Source organism: Schistocerca piceifrons, unplaced genomic scaffold, assembly GCF_021461385.2.
Source record: "Schistocerca piceifrons isolate TAMUIC-IGC-003096 unplaced genomic scaffold, iqSchPice1.1 HiC_scaffold_2340, whole genome shotgun sequence".
Lineage (NCBI taxonomy): Eukaryota > Metazoa > Arthropoda > Insecta > Orthoptera > Acrididae > Schistocerca > Schistocerca piceifrons.
The window spans coordinates 7,095,894-7,113,178 of NW_025728274.1; positions in this window are offsets into that span (position 1 = coordinate 7,095,894).

Sequence of the window (17,285 nt, forward strand, 5' to 3'; positions counted from 1 at the left end):
GTGGCGATTCCTAAAGCCGAATTGCTCCGGTCTTAGGGTGTCACTGGTGATGCAATGCCTAGTGATACGTTTTAATATTACCTTCTCAACAATCTTGCTGAGGGAACACAGCAGACTCATGGTTCTGTAATTTTGTGGGAGGGAGTGGTCTTTCCCTGGCTTCCTGAACATCAGGACTTTGGCCGCCTTCCAAAAGCCAGGGAAGTGTTAGTGTTTCAGGACTGCATTCGTTAAGTGTGTAAGGTATTCTACGGCTTTATCCGTGAACTCCTGGAGGACACGGTTTTGAATGCCATCAGGCCCAGGGGCTTTCCTAGCGTTGGTGTGATAGTCCTGGCAGTTGCGCATTAAATACAGGCGTGTGCAGAGATGCCAACCCCACTTCACTGCAACGCACTATTGGCGCGAAATTACGAATGTTCCGGAATTTTTTTGAACAGACCTTGTATTAGTGTGTTACCGTGAATAAATACACCATTTATGAGGTCTTAGTGATTAAAAGTCTAGTTGTAATCAAGGCTTGAATCAGGGTTACGATTCCAAAACTGTAGCTCACGATTTTTGTATATTTCGTTTCGTTTTATAAATAAAAAGTCTGTTTCCGAAGGCGAGTGGCTGGTGCGACAGACCCTTACGTGGAGGACCCAGGTCCGATTTATGGTGCTGCCAGAGATTTTTCCTCCGTGGGAGGACTGGACGGGGGTGCTCACAGCCTCGTGGTTACATTTGAGACGCTACATGATCGAGAGGCAGCGCCTCTAAGGTCGTAACGTCAACGGCCGGGAGGGGGGTGTGCTGACCCCATACGCGTCCCGATTATCGAGGATGACACAGCGATCGGTCGACTATCGCGTGGTCTTCAGCACCTGATCGCCGGTCCCCTTTTCGTTTATAAATTTTGGTAGCCATAGTTCCAAGCTGCCTGTTTAAACCAAGTTTTTGATCACTTAAGGAAACCGAAGAATTTCAATCAAATGAAAGTTACGTAAGTAAAATCTGAGACTGAACTGAGGAACCTTGCTTGTTATGATATACTGAAGGAATTATGACTTGGTTTCAGATAAGTAGTAAATTTAAATGCGAGATTTTAGTAGGAAAGAGACAGCTATTTTATAAAGAGGTTTGAACCAGTTCAACTTCATACGTTAATCATCCCAACGTTAAGATTGTCTGCTCTGCGTTAGTGAAGCTCGTTTCGGAAGAATGAGCTGAGCTGCGGAAAGAGGCACTACATTATATTAAAATTTTAATTCGTTGGCAGCTACAAAGTAATCCCATTGCCAAATAAAGAAACATTTAACTATGTATTTGGGAAACTCTCTTTTGCATACCAAATGCTATTTGTATAAGGTCACCCGAAAACAAACCATGCACATAGAATTAAAAAATAAATGTGCTTTCAAATTAAAAGAAAAACATGAGCCTTTATGAGGTCCTATTTAACAAATTGGACCTCCCTTTGGACAAAATCCTGGCTACGTCCTTCGCTCTAAAACATCTACACTGGTGGTGGTATGCTGTTGGAAGTGGGTCATACTTCAGGATTAAATATTTTGTTACCATGTTACAGCCCCCACCCTCGTGAACCGTGGACGCTGAAGTTGATGGGGAGGCTTGCGTGCCTCAGTGATACCGACAGCTGTACTGTAGGTGCAGCTACAAAGGAGTATCTGTGGACAGGCCAGAGAAACGTGTGGTTACTGAATAGGAGCAGTAGCCTTTACAGTAGTTGCAGGGACAACAGTCTACATGATAGTCGGAACTGGCCTTGCAGCATCTGTCAAAATAGCATTGCTGTGCTGGGACTTTGAACAGCTGAAAAGAAGGGGTAGCTAGAGCCATAATTTTCCCCAAGGGCATGCAGCTTTACTGTATGGTTAAATGATGGCGTTCTCGTGGGTAAAATATCCGAGAGATAAAATAGTGCCCCATTTGGATCTCCAGGTGGGGACTAGACAGGAGGATGTCGTTAACAGGAGAAAGATAACTGGCGTGACTCTGAAGTCACAGTTTGCAATTTTTATCTCCCTCCTGACAGGACTCTTAGACCTGCTGCCCTAATTGCTTCTTCAGCAAGTTCCTCCTGGGCCAGCCGGTGTGTCCGAGTGGTTCTAGGCGCTTGTCTGGAACCACATGACCGCTATGGTCGCAGGTTCGAATCCTGCCTCGGACATGGATGTGTGTGTGATGTCCTTTGGTTAGTTAGGTTTACGTAGTTCTAAGTTCTAGGGGACTGAAGACCTCAGATGTTAAGTCCCATAGTGCTCAGAGCCATTTGAACCATCCCTCCTCCGTGGGGATGTTAATGTTCATCATCCCTTGTTGGCAGTGCATTTTCATCCAGTCGGGGTCTCCTCATAGACCACGACTTGTGCCTTCTTAATGATGGCTCCCCTACCCATCAATGCCAGTCATGGTACCTTTTCTGCCATTAATCTTTCTTTCTCTTCCCTTCATTACACTGGTCGTCACACGATGACCTCCCCCCATGGGGTCCACAACTCTTTTGTGGACACGTGCTTAGCGAGCACGGGACCCCGAGCTAATGTGGCCCTCCTTCCTTTCCGGGCTGCATACCTTCCCTTCCCTTTCCACATCCCTCCCCGTCCCCCATCTTCGCCCCCCCCTCACCTCTGTCTCTTTCCTTCCCTTTCTCCCCCTCTGGGAGTATGGTTTGTGCCTACGTCCGGAGACGGACGCTCGAAACTGTTCCAAATTCCTTGCTTATACACTTGCAAGTCCTCATCCTTCCTCTGTCCTTCTCTTTTCCTTCCCTCTTCTCCTTGCCCCTTTCTCCGCTGCGGCGTTTGAGACCCCCTTTTCTTTCCTTTCCTTTCCCTTTCTCTTTTTTCCTCCCTGTGTGTGTCTGAAGGCCGACCCACGCACTTCCATGCGTAGCCGGTGACGGGGTAACGCGTAATTCCCCGCCCCGGGTAGACAGGTAGGACATGTACGTACCCCCTGGTAAGGGCCAGGCCCAGGGAAGGGTGATTACCCGAGCTGATACCTTCCGAAAGTGCCGATTGGTCCCTCCGTCCGTTTGTCGGGAGGCGTGACCTGAGGTGTGAACAATCACCTAAGGCGGGTGTGCCCTCGGTGAGGGCCCCCACAAGGGAGGAGCGCGCCATCGGAGACGCCGGTAATCATGGGGGATTCTTCCGCAATGGTTTCCTCACCTTCCACTATGTCTGCTCACAAACGTAAGTTCACTGAGTCTCAGCCACAGACTGTTCTTCCATCGTTGCCACAGTTCCTTGTTGTTTCTCGGTCTGACGAAGGTCACGACTTTTCCACGGTCAACGCTTTCATTATTCAGAAAGGTGTCGACGTAATTGCGGGTCCTGTAAAGTCTTGTTCCAGATTACGGAACGGCACCCTGTTGTTAGAAACACACAGTGCCCTCCAGGCTCAAAAATTGCTGCGTACTTCTCTGCTCCACACCTTCCCTGTCCGGGTGGAACCGCACCGTACCTTAAATTCCTCGCGTGGAGTCGTTTATACACGCTCCCTCGATGGATTGTCTGACGAAGAAATTCAGCACTACCTGTCTGACCAGGGCGTCACCGCTGTTCATCGGGTTATGAAAAGGGTTGACTCGAACATCATTCCAACCCGCACTGTCTTCTTGACATTTGACAAAGTTCAACTCCCATCAAAAATCAAAGCAGGCTATGAGATAATTTCCGTTCGCTCTTATGTCCCAAGCTCTACGCGTTGCTATCGATGTCAGCGGTCCAATCACACCAGCCAGTCCTGTTCCAATCCGGCCAAATGTGTTACGTGTGGCAAGGATGCCCATGAGGGTGCTTGTCCACCTCCATCCCCTCACTGCATCAACTTATGGGTGACCACGCTGCTTCCTCTCGAGATTGCCCCGTTGTTAAGGATGAAAAGCCCATCCAGGAAATAAGAGTGAAGGAAAAGGTGTCGACCTTTGCTGCTCGAAAGTTACTCGCCAGTTGACAGCCCACCGTGCCTCAGAAAGGAAAATACAGCACTGTCCTTGCTTCTCCTCGGCCAACAAAGGAGGTGGCCACGCAGACTTGCGACCTCACATTTAGTACCATGGTCGTCAGATCGGCCAGCGCAAAGATCGCCCGTTCAACCTCACCTCTTTCGCCTGCCCACTCTATGGCTCACCCTTCGTCGGGTTCTGCTAAATCTCGAGCCCAAAAGTCAGACGCCAAGTCTTCGAAAAAAGAGCATTCCCGTGAAGAGTTTTTATGTACTGCAACTTCACAACCATCGGTTCCTCCTTCATCTAAACATCATACCTCCAAGAAGGCTACGAAGAAACACAGTTCCTCTCCTTCTCCGCCAAGGTGTGTCCCATCTACAGCACCACCTGGCGGAAATCGCCCTCGGCCATCTTCTGTGTCGCCGAGGCGCACTGCTGGTGGCCGGTCAACTGGCCAATCGTTTGTGGCAGGAGCTGCTCCTGACAAACCTATGGATCAGGATCTTCTGCCTTCGACTGAATGCCATTCCATGATGTCGGTCGCAAGCTCTGAGCAGTCGTTGAGTTGACAGCACCCTTTGTCCATTATCCACTGGAATATCCGCGGCATTCGCGCCAATCGGGATGCATTGTCGATCCTCTTACGATCCTACTCGCCGGTCATCTTCCGTCTTCAGGAAACAAAGCTGCGTCCCCATGACCGCTTTGTTCTACCTCATTTTCAGTCTCTCCAATATGACCTCCCCTCTGTTGAAGGCACTCCAGCCCATGGAGGACTCATGATTCTGCTCCATGATACTCTCCATTATCACCCAATCCCCTTAAACAGTTCCTTCCAAGCTGTCGCCGTCCGTCTTTCCCTTTCTGGATACACGTTCTCTCTTTCTACGGTATACATTCCATCGTCTACACCAATGGCACGAGCTGATCTCCTTCATCTTCTTGATCAGCTTCCACCCCCCTATTTGCTGGTTGGGGACTTCAATGCCCACCACCCGCTTTGGGGATCTCCACATCCTTGTCCACATGGCTCATTATTGCTAGACGTCTTCCACCAAGCGGATCTAGTCTGCCTCAACACTGGGGTCCCCACATTTTTGTCTGCCTCCACGGCAAATTTATCTCATTTGGACCTTGCAGTCGGTACTGTTCCGCTAGCTCGGCGCTTCGAATGGTTCGCCCTTCATGATACACACTCGAGTGACCACTTTCCATGTGTTCTTAGACTGCAGCCTCAACTGCCATATATGCGCTCGCGACGCTGGAAGTTTGCCCAAGCCGATTGGACACTTTTTTCGTCTCTAGCAACATTCGATAACCGTCGCTTTCCCAGCGTCGACGATGAGGTCACTCATTTTACCGACGTTATTCTCACAGCTGCGGAACGTTCAATACCACGCACCTCAGAATTGCCCCGGCGCCCCCCAGTTCCTTGGTGGAACGAGGCATGCCGTGACGCAATACGTGAGCGGCGACGTGCTCTTCGCATTTTCCGTCACCATCCAGCTTTGGCCAACTGTATCCGATATAAGCAGCTCCGTGCGCGATGCCGTCGCGTCATCCGCGATAGCAAGAAGGCAAGCTGGAAATTCTTTATTAGCTCATTTAACACCTTTACTCCCTCCTAGGAAGTTTGGAGTCGGCTTCGACGGTTCTCAGGCGCGCCTAGTTTCTTCCCAGTCTCTGGGCTCACTGTCGCGCATGATACCTTAGTGGACCCCGTCGCAATTTCTAACTCATTGGGTCAGCACTTTGCTGAGATTTCGAGCTCTTCAAATTACCCACCAGCGTTTCTCCCGAAGAAACGTGCAGCGGAAGTGCGACATCTTGCTTTCTCCTCTCAAAATCGCGAAAGCTACAATACTGTTTTCTCCATGCGCGAACTCCAACATGCACTCTCTTCTTCTCGCTCCTCCGCCCCAGGACCGGATGGTATCCATGTCCAAATGTTGCTGCATTTATCAACCCATAGCCTGCGTTACCTCCTTCGCCTTTATAATCGAATTTGGACCGACAGTACCTTTCCCAGGCGATGGCGGGAAGCTATTGTCGTTCCCGTTCCGAAATCTGGAAAGGACAAACATCTCCCCTCTAGCTGTCGCTCCATTTCTCTCACGAGTAGTGTCTGTAAGGTTTTGGAGCGTATGGTAAATTACCGTTTAGCTTGGTGGCTGGAATCCCGCAGTCTTTTAACACCTGCCCAGTGCGGATTCCGAAGGCATCGTACTGTAGTTGACCATCTTGTTGCTCTCTCCACTTATATCATGAATAATTTTCTCCGGAAACGCCAAAAAGTAGCAATATTTTTTGATCTGGAGAGAGCATACGATACCTGTTGGAGGACAGGCATCCTCCGCACACTGTTCTCTTGGGGCTTTCGAGGCCGGCTGCCCCTTTTTCTTCGCGAATTTATGGCAGAGCGCACATATGGGGTGCGGGTGAACACAACTCTCTCCCGTACTTTCTCCCAAGAAAACGGGGTACCCCAGGGCTCCGTGCTGAGTGTTGTACTGTTTGCCATCGCCATTAATCCAATTATGGATTGTCTCCTCCCTGATGTCTCGGGCTCCCTCTTTGTGGACGATTTTGTGATCTACTACAGCTCTCAACGGACCAGCCTTCTTGAAAGACGTCTTCAAGGATGTCTCGATCGCCTCCACTCGTGGAGCATCGAAACCGGCTTCCGTTTCTCACCCAGTAAGACCGTTTGTGTTAATTTTTGGCGACGTAAGGAGTTTCTTCCGCCCACCTTACATCTGGGTCCTGTCAACCTTCCGTTTTCCGACGTCGCTAAATTCTTGGGTCTTATGTTTGACAGAAAACTGTGCTGGTCCTCTCACGTTTCCTATCTTTCGGCTCGCTGTCTGCGTTCCCTTAACACCCTCCGTGTCCTGAATGGTACCTCCTGGGGAGCGGACCGAGTGGTCCTTCTCCGCCTCTATCGCGCCTTAGTGCGTTCGAAATTGGATTATGGAAGCATAGTCTACTCCTCTGCCCGGCCGTCTATTCTTCGGCGTCTTGACTCTATCCACCACCGTGGATTACGTTTAGTGTCTGGAGCTTTTTACACCAGCCCTGTGGAAAGCCTTTATGCTGAGACTGCTGAACCTCCGCTGTCCAATCGGCGGGCAGTCCTTCTGAGTCGTTATGCTAGCCATCTGTCTTCCATGCCTGCTAATCCAGCCCTTTACCTTTTTTTCGACGCCTCCTTTGATGTCGGGTATGCAGGCCGCTCCTCCTCCCTACTACCCCCGGGAGTCCGCTTCCGTCAACTGCTCCATTCTCTTTCCTTCCGCTTTCCTAAAACGTTCTTGACAACTTGGGGTACAGCACCGCCTTGGCTCCGTCCCCGGATCGACTTGCTCAGAGACCTATGTCAATTTCCCAAGGATGGTACCCCTACACTTGTTTACCGTCGGGCATTTGCTGCTCTATGTGCACAAATGACGGAAGCCACATTTATTTACACCGATGGCTCGAAAACATCGTTAGGTGTAGGGAGTGCCTATATTGTTGGCGTCACCCCAAATCACTTTCGGCTTCCCGACCAGTGTTCGGTTTATACTGCGGAGCTTTACGTTGTTCTCCAGGCTGTCCACTACATCCGCCGCCATCAGCGGATACAGTACGTAATCTGCTCAGATTCTCTCAGCTCTCTCCTAAGTCTCCAAGCTCTTTACCCTGTGCACTGTCTGGTCCACCGGATTCAGGACTGTCTGCGCTTGCTCCACCTGGGGGGCGTCTCAGTGGCGTTCCTCTGGCTTCCGGGACACGCTGGTATCTGTGGAAATGAGGCGGCTGATATAGCGGCCAAGGCTGCAGTCTCTCTTCCTCGGGCAGCTATTCAGTCTCTTCCGTTTACCGATCTACGGAGCGGTTTATGTCGCCAAGTTGCTCATTTATGGCATGCGCATTGGTCAACACTTCCCCATAATAAATTGCGGGAAGTGAAAGCCCTTCCCTGCGCTCCGACCTCTTCCTCCCGAATGCGTCGTCGGGAGGAGGTAATTTTAGCTAGACTCTGGGTAGGGCAGTGTCTATTTAGTCATCGACATCTTTTAAGCGGTGATCCTCCCCCACTCTGTCCCCACTGCTCTCAGCTGTGGACGGTCAGACACCTTTTAATTGAATGCCTCTATTTTACTCCGTTACGCTCCCGTCTACAGCTATCGCCTGATCTATCGTCGATTTTAGCAGATGACACGCGCTCAGCTGACCGCGTTCTACAGTGTATTAGTTACAGTGAAATGACGTCAGTCATTTGAAGCTTTTTTTGGGGGACAACCAACCACTTTCTATAGTGGATTTTTAAGCATTCCTTCTGCCTTTAGTTTCTCAAATTTTATGACTTTGTTCCCATTGCTGCTGATTTTAAATTTCGTTTTTTTCCTGTTTTCTACGTCACGAGCTGGGCGCTAATGACCATAGAAGTTTTGCGCCCTGAAACCACAAAAAAAAGATGACCTTTCCGAAAGTGACCACTTCACGTTGATTCTCTCGCTCCCCTCTCGCTCCCCTCTCGCTCCCCTCTCGCTCCCCTCTCGCTCCCCTCTCGCTCCCCTCTCGCTCCCCTCTCGCTCCCCTCTCGCTCCCCTCTCGCTCCCCTCTCGCTCCCCTCTCGCTCCCCTCTCGCTCCCCTCTCGCTCCCCTCTCGCTCCCCTCTCGCTCCCCTCTCGCTCCCCTCTCGCTCCCCTCTCGCTCCCCTCTCGCTCCCCTCTCGCTCCCCTCTCGCTCCCCTCTCGCTCCCCTCTCGCTCCCCTCTCGCTCCCCTCTCGCTCCCCTCTCGCTCCCCTCTCGCTCCCCTCTCGCTCCCCTCTCGCTCCCCTCTCGCTCCCCTCTCGCTCCCCTCTCGCTCCCCTCTCGCTCCCCTCTCGCTCCCCTCTCGCTCCCCTCTCGCTCCCCTCTCGCTCCCCTCTCGCTCCCCAGGTTACCTCGTTGGTCTTTACAACGCGCCGATTGGCCTCTACAGAGTGGTCCAATGATAGTGACTGGGCCAAATATCTCACGAAATAAGCATCGAACGAAACTCGTGTAGCTTGAAGGGGGAAGCCAGATGGCGCTACTTTTGGCCTGCTAGATGGCACTGCCATAGGTCAAACTGATATCAACTGCGTTTTTTTTAAAAATAGGAACCCCATTTTTACTATATATTCGTGTAGTACGTAAAGAAATATGAATGTTTCAGTTGGACCACGTTTTTCGCTTTGTGATAGACGGCGCTCTATCAGTCACAAACGTATAAGTACGTGATATCACGTAACATTCCGCCAGTGCGGGCGGTATTTGCTTCGTGATAGATTACCCGTGTTAAAATGAACTGTTTACCAATTGCGGAAAAGGTAGATATAGTGTTGCTGTATGGCTATTGTGATCAAAATACCCAACGGGCGTGTGCTATATATGCTGCTCGGTATCCTGGACGACATCAAAGTGTCCGGACCGTTCGCCGGATAGTTAAGTTATTTAAGGAAACAGGAAGTGTTCAGCCACATTTGAAACGTCAACCACGACCTGCAACGAATAATGAAGCCCAAGTGTTTTAGCTGCTGCCGCGGCTAATCCGCACATCAGTAGCAAACAAATTGCGCGAGAATGGGGAATCTCAAAAGCGTCTGTGTCGAGTATGCTACATCAACATCGATTGCACCCGTACCATATTTCTATGCACCAGGAATTGCATGGCGACGACTTCGAACGCCGTGGACAGTTCTGCCAGTGGGCACAAGAGAAATTACAGGACGATGACAGATTTTTTGCACGCGTTCTATTTAGCGACGAAGCGTCGTTCACCAACAGCGGTAACGTAAACCGGCATAATATGCTCTATTGGGCAACGGAAAATCCACGATGGCAGTGACAAGTGGAACATCAGCGACCTTGGCAGGTTAATGTATGGCTCGGCATTATGGGAGGAAGGATAATTGGCCCCCATTTTATCGATGGCAATCTATATAGTGCAACGTATGCTGATTTCCTACGTAATGTCCTACCGATGTTACTAAAAGATGTTCCACTGGACGACAGAATGGCGATGTACTTCCAATATGATGGATGCCCGGCACATAGATCGCCTGCGGTTGAAGCGGTATTGAATAACGTATATTATGACAGGTGGATTGGTCGTCGAAGCACCATACCATGGCCCGCACGTTCACCGGATCTTAGTCCCCGGATTTCTTTCTGTGGGGAAAGTTCCACCAACAACGCCTGACAACATGCGTCAGCCCGTTGTCAATGCATGTGCGAACATTACGGAAGGCGAACTACTCGCTATTGAAAGGAATGTCGTTACACGTACTGCCACATGAATTGAGATTGACTGACATCATTTTGAGCATTTATTGCATTGATGTGGTATTTACAGATAATCACGCTGTAACAGCATGGGTTCTCAGAAATAAGTTCACAAACGTACACGTATCACATAGGAACAATCGAAATAAAATGTTCAAACTTATCGACATTCTGTATTTTAATTTAAAAAACGTACCTGTTACCAACTGTTCGTCTAAAATTGTGAGCCATGTGTTGGTGACAATTACAGCGCCATCTATCACAAAACGAAAAGAAGTGGTGGAACTAAAACAGGTTTCTTTACCTACTACAAGAATATGTAATAAAAAGTGGGGTTTCCTATCTAAAGAAACGCAGTTGATATCCGTTTGACCTATGGCAGCGACATCTAGCCTGCCAACCATAGCGCCATCTGGTTTCCCCCTTCAAGTTAGATATGTTTCGTTCTTTGTAGTTCCTTAGTTTGACGCTCATTTTGTGAGATATTTGGCCCGGCTACGATCAGTGGACCACCCTGTATATACTGCACAGGTCGTTTTTTCTCCCTGTTTGTCGGGTTTATTAATGACGTCCTACATGACCCATCAGATGCGATTGTTCGTGCTGCCAGTCTTGCTGTCCCACGTTTATCTGGACCATTCAGCAGCCAGTAAGTCGGTGGAGAACGGCTATTGACATTGCCATCCGTGATCGCCGTCGAGCTTTGCAACACATTAAGTGGCACCAATCCGCTTCCAATCTTAATACCTTTAAACGCATTCTCGCCAAAGCCCATTACTTAATCAAATGAAGCAAACGGGTGTATTAGGAAAGCTTTGTTTCTTGCCTCTGTTCTACTGTCCCTATGTCACAGGTATGGGCTACGCTTCGCGCTCTCCAAGGTTGCCATCAGCAGCCTTCGCATGGACCCACTGATTTTCGTGTAACATCTTGCGAACCATTTTGCATCGGCATGAACCTGCTACCCAGCTGCTTTCCTTCACCAGAAACAGTGGACTGAAGGTTCAGCCTTACGTTCTACCCCTTGCCTGCCTGCCTGCCAGCCAATGAGCCTTTTACTGAATGGGAACCCTTCTCTGCACTTTGTTTTTCTCATGATAAGGCCCCTGGCCCAGACATCATTCATAACCAATGGCTTAAATATCTGAGTGCTTAACCATATTTGACTCCAGGGTGACTTCCCTTCTCAATGGAGGGAGAGCATCGCGGTTCCCATCCCTAAGCCTGGTAAGAACGCCCTGTTTATCGAAAGCTATCGGCAAATTAGTCTGATTAAGTTATTTGAACAGATGGTAGCCCGTTGGCTAAATTGGACAATAAGCTCACTGGGATGCCTCATATCAGATAGGATGTTTCCGTAAACTCAATGTCCTTCGCTTCCTTGCCCTCAACTCTTCGGATGAGGATCGTTCCACTCTTCTCCGCCTTTATCAGGCTCTAGTGCTATCTTATTTGGACTATAATTGTCAAGTTTATGGTTTGGCTGCTCCTTCCACACTACACTTCCTGGATGTGGTCCACCATCATGGTATCCATTTGGTCATTGGTGCCTTCCCTACTACCCTGTTGATAGTCTCCTGGTTGAAGCTTTAATCCCTCCCTCCCCCCCCCCCCCCTTCTGTTCAGCGGTCGCAGCTTCTGGTTTCTTATGCAATCGCTGTCTGTTCTCCCACTCATCCTTCCTATTCTATCTTGTTCCCAGACCAAGGACGTCACCCACCTATTTCCTACCGTAGGGTGAGTTTACTGGTTGGCTCTACCTTGCATCTCCTCGCCATGATTTCCAGCTTCCTTCTTTGTCCTGTCTCGCAAGTTCCCTCCTGAACAACCCCGCTTGGTTAGTTCCTTGGCCCCGGATTCGGACGGATCTCTGCTGAGGTCCGAAAGATGCCGTTCCCCGATCGTGTTCCGTTGCTTTTTCGGCCGAATTTTACGGGAGTTCCGGGATGCAGTTTTTTTACACCGATGGCTCTGTCTGCTGGTCGTGTGGGATATTCCTTCACGTCCTCTGTTGGCATGGAAAATCATCTGCCAACTGTATGTGGGGTGTTTACTGCAGAAGTGATAACTTCCCACGCCCTTACCTTTATTAAACAGACCTGACTCAACCATGTTTTGTTGTGTACACACTCAGTCGCCTTCAGGCTGTTGATCAGTATTTCTCCCGCCATCCCTTGGTCTTGGCCAACCATGACTGTCTCGCTGATCTTCACCATGCTGCTTGTTCCACTGACTTCCTTCGGGTCCCTGGCCATGTGGGTATCCCAGGTATAGAGCTTGGTGATCGTTTGGCTGGGAGAGCAGTCACTTACCCCCCCTTCCCTGTAACCCCTCCGGCGGCGGGTTTACGGCTTCATATCAAATCCTACTTTTGTACAATCATGTGCCAACTCTTGGGACACTACCTCCCTGTCTGACAAACTTAGTGCGATTAAGGTGACACCTGTCCTGTGGTGTTTTTCTTTCCCCGTTTCCCAAAAGGACTCTACCAACCTGTGTCGTCTCCACACCAGCTATACAAGGTTGATCCATGGTTTTCTTTTGCGTAATGAGCTACCCCCACTTTGCAGTTCTGGGGCCTTCCAGTCGGTAGCCCACATTTCGGTGGAATGTCCCCCTTCTTTTGGCTCTCTGTACCAAGTATGGACGTCCTCTCACTTTACCTTGAATACTGGCAGACGATTCCCAGATGGTTGAACTGGCTCAGTTTCCTCCGTGAAAGTGGTTTTTGTATCGAGTTGTAAGGTTTTTAATCTCCCTTTGTAGTAGGGGCAAGGTGGTGAGGGTTGGGATGTCTCCCACTGTAAGCTGTGTTAGGAGATTCCTGACTCTCCTCCCTGGCCAAGATCCTCTTTTCTCTCCCTCTTGCTTTGTTTTTATCGCTTTTTAGATTTGGTTAGTCTCCTTTTACAATACACAATTTTACATTCTAGTGGTTCAACGCCTTTGAATGTGAGGCGGTCTTGCCTGTACTGCATCACAGGTGGAATATTTCCTGCCTCTAGTATAGCCTTGGGGTTGCCCACTTGCTGACTTTTGTTTTCACCATTGACAAAACTACTGCACTTTTACGTTTTTTTAGATTTTTACCTTTTATCGTTATGACTTGTCAGAAATGCAAATCCACCCGAATGGACCACTTCGGAAACAAAGGACTGATATCCATGTTGTTTGGTCCCTTCAATCCCAATTAACCAAGCAACCAACATATGCCAACTAGATCTGCAGATGAGGATGAGATTGAAGAAATGTATGATATGATAAAAGAAATTATTCAAGTTGTTCAGGGAGACGAAAACTGAATAGTCATGGGGGACTGGAATTAGACAGTACGAGAAGGAAGAGAAGGAATAGTAGTAGGTGATTATGGACTGGGGTAAGGAATGAAAGAGGAAGTCGCCTGATAGAATTTTGCACAGAACGTAACTTAAACATTAACACTTGGTTTAAGAATCATGAAAGAAGGTTGTACACATGGAAGATAACTGGAGACACCAGAATTTTTTAGATTGATTATATAATAATAAGACAGATTTGGGAACCAGGTTTCAAATTGTAATACATTTCCAGGGGCAGATGTGGACTCTTACCGCAACTTGACTATGAACTGTAGGCTAAAACTGAAGAAACTGTAGAAACGTAGATATTTATGGTGATGGGACGTGGATAAACGGAAAGAACTAGAGGTTGCAAAGTGTTTCAGAGGTAGTATTAGGGAACGATTGACAAGAACAGAGGAAAGCAATACGGCAGGAGAAGGTGAATGGATAGCTTTCAGAGGTGAAATAGTGAAGGCAGAAGAGGACCAAGCAAGTAAAACGATGGGGGCTAGTAGGAACTCTTGGGTAACACAAGATACATTGAATTTAAATGATGAAAGGAGAAAATACAAAAATTCAGTATATGAAGCAGGTAAAAGGCATACCAACGTCTCCAAAATGAGATCGATAGAAGTGCAGAACGGCTAAACTGAAATGGCTAGAGGACAAATGTAAGAATGTAGAAGCGTATGTCATTAGGGGGTAAGGTAGTTGTTGCCTACAGAAGCATTAGAGAGACTTTTGGAGAAATGAGAAAGACCTGAATAAATAGGAAGTTCTAAGCAAAGGAGGGAAAGCCGGGAGGTGGAAAAAGTGTATAGAGGGTCTATACAACGGTGATGTACCTGACGGTAATGTTATGGAAACGGAAGAGGTCATAGATTAAGATAAGATGGAGGATGTGATACTGCGCGAAGAATTAGACAGCACTAAAAGACCTAAGTAGAAACAATGCCCCTGGGGTAGACAACATTCCGTTGGAACTACTGATAGCCTTTGGAGTTATAGCAATGGCCAGGCTCCTCCATCTGGTGGACAAGATGTAAGAGACAAGCGAAATACCCTCAGACTTAAAGAACAATATAAAAATTCCATTCCCAAAGAAAGCAAGTGCTGACAGGTGTGAGAAATACCGAACCATTAGTTCAATAAGTCACTGTTCCAAAATACTAACACGGATTCTTTAAAGACGAATGGAGGCTTAGAGAAAGCTTTTGACAATGTTGACCGGAACACTATTTCAAATTCTGAAGGTGGCAGCAGTAAAATACCTTTAACTTCTTTAAATTCAAAACTCACAGCTCGAGGGGTGTGCTTCTGTATATTCAGTGCAGTTCTAAAGTTTGTGTTGTTGAAGAGCATCTTCTTTCGTTATGACAATTCGCAAAACATCTACAGCAGTAAACACGTACCACATTATGACGTGTTAAACAACTCAGTAGTTCGTTTTGTTTGTCATTGGATTGTACGGCAACTTGACAAGGCGTAATTATAACACGTGGTAATAGTTTAACGGGTCAAAACTTCGTATTGTACAAAGTCTTGCTGTTAATTTCTTATTTTAAGACAGTTTAGTGATTTTTGCACTACCCTATACTATCATAGCTAATAACGAGAGGATGTTACGCTTTCTGTCTGGACCTCGGCGAAGCGTGTGGTATTGTTGATTTGCCAAATATTATTTAATTCTCTTTAAGAATTGATATTCGAGGCCATATTGTTTCCCTGCTTGTCTCTTTTTACGTCACAACTGTAACTGCTCGCATCACTGGTTTGGTCTCCACGTTGGTGCGGGCGTGGAGGGGCCCCATCTCTCTTTTTACTGCCGGTTAGTTGGAACAAGTGGCAAGCTGGTGCTGTCAAAATGCGCCAGTGAAGCTGTTGCCCCTATTCATCGATGTTCGCGTAATGCGCAGCGTAAAACATATCCTTATCGTATTTTAGTGTACTGGAGTCAGCTTGGCTTCCCGTCCATGTGAAACGAAAGCCAACGATATTTCAGCAAACGCAGAATAATACATGGTGTAATGTAATCAGGTCTATTTTTATGATTAACACAGTAGACCTGCGCAAACAAAGGTCGCGGAGCGGAAATGTAATGTACTCCAGCTAGCTGGCGGACGGTCGACAAAATTCACGCCAGAACACACTTACTGTAATCTCTTTGTTGATTTCCGCTTGTAAGTCTGGTTTGCATATCTTGAAATATTTTGGTTTCCTGTTCTGTTTTTAGGCCATCTACTGTAATTTCGAGTTCTTAAGTCTTCAATAATTTTTGTGATTCATTTCATGTTGATGGTAGTATTCTACATTTCTTCTATTAATATTCTCACTAATTACATTTTCTGGTGCTCTCATCAGAATGTTTGTTCTCGATGGTGGCCATTACTAGTTCTGTTTCTTGTATTTTGTTCCAATTGAAGCTTTTTTCAAGTGCCTGCTTACTTGTTATCGTATGTTTATGCATGTCATAATTATTCTTCTTTCTATCTGTAGTATTTTATCAATTTTTGTTGTATTAGGCCTACTAGTATCGAATATGCTTTCAGCTGCGTATGTTATTTCTGGTTGAAGAATTGCTTAATGTAGTTTCAATTTTGCAATTACAAGTAGGCGTTCTGTACTGGACCGGTATGTTTTAGGTAATGTGATTCACTTTTTTCAGATTTTCGTTCTAGTTTGCCTTGTTGGTTTCATTTCGATTATGCGTTATTTCACCTAAACATTTAAATCGATTAACAATTTTGATTTCCTGTTATATTGTAATTTTGTTTGCAATTGATGGACCAGTTAGCATAATCTGTTTCTTTAAATGATATTCTAAGCCCAGTTTTCTGTTTCATGTAGTGATTTTAACATGTCCGGTTTTTTAACATAGTTGACTAGGGGAGAGAGGGCATCAGCGAATCTCAAGCAGTTTACTTGCCATTTCTCGCGGTTCTTTTTCTTATGCTGAGTAATCCTTGTATCATTCGCTCATTATATATTCCAGTGACCAGTTGAACAGTAGTGGTCATCTTGCCTTAAGCCTGTTCGAATGGGAATGGTTCACAAATTATTCTACTAAACGTTTTTCAATTTTGTGTAGGAGTAACGTCTTCTACTTTAATTACTGCCACCAAGTGATAGCTTTTGCAATCGTCATCCGTTCTTTCAGTTATAAATTAATATAAATAATACTGAAATGTGGTAGTGGTACATACTATATTCATCATAATATTCATAATATATTAAATGTTCGGAAAGAGATCCTTTAGGTTAGAATTCAGTGTATTGATATAAACATTTATTTACAAGGAAAGCTGGCTGCACGTGGAAGAGGTTTGCTTCATAATGTTTCAGACTGAGGTAGCTTGTTAAATCATATCTGCCCATTACCGTAGGGTTACTTTTAATTTTGTCGTCTGCATGATGTAGTTATCATTACTCCGGGTGTTGTCATGGCGTATCACTGCACTTATTTATTTACATTTTTTGCGTGTAGACCATCAAGCTGACGTCTTTCGTAAACGTCATACATAGGTTGAGCATATTACTATAGATAGAACTTACATATAGTAATGGTATATGCATTTGTCCCAGTATATCAATTACATTACGTCTGACAAGTAGATTAGAATTCACTGAGTGAATATCAACATTTATTTAATAAGGTTTTTAACTTCCGTAGGAACAGCTATGGTGCACAAGTTTTCAAAGCTTGTGGCAGCTTG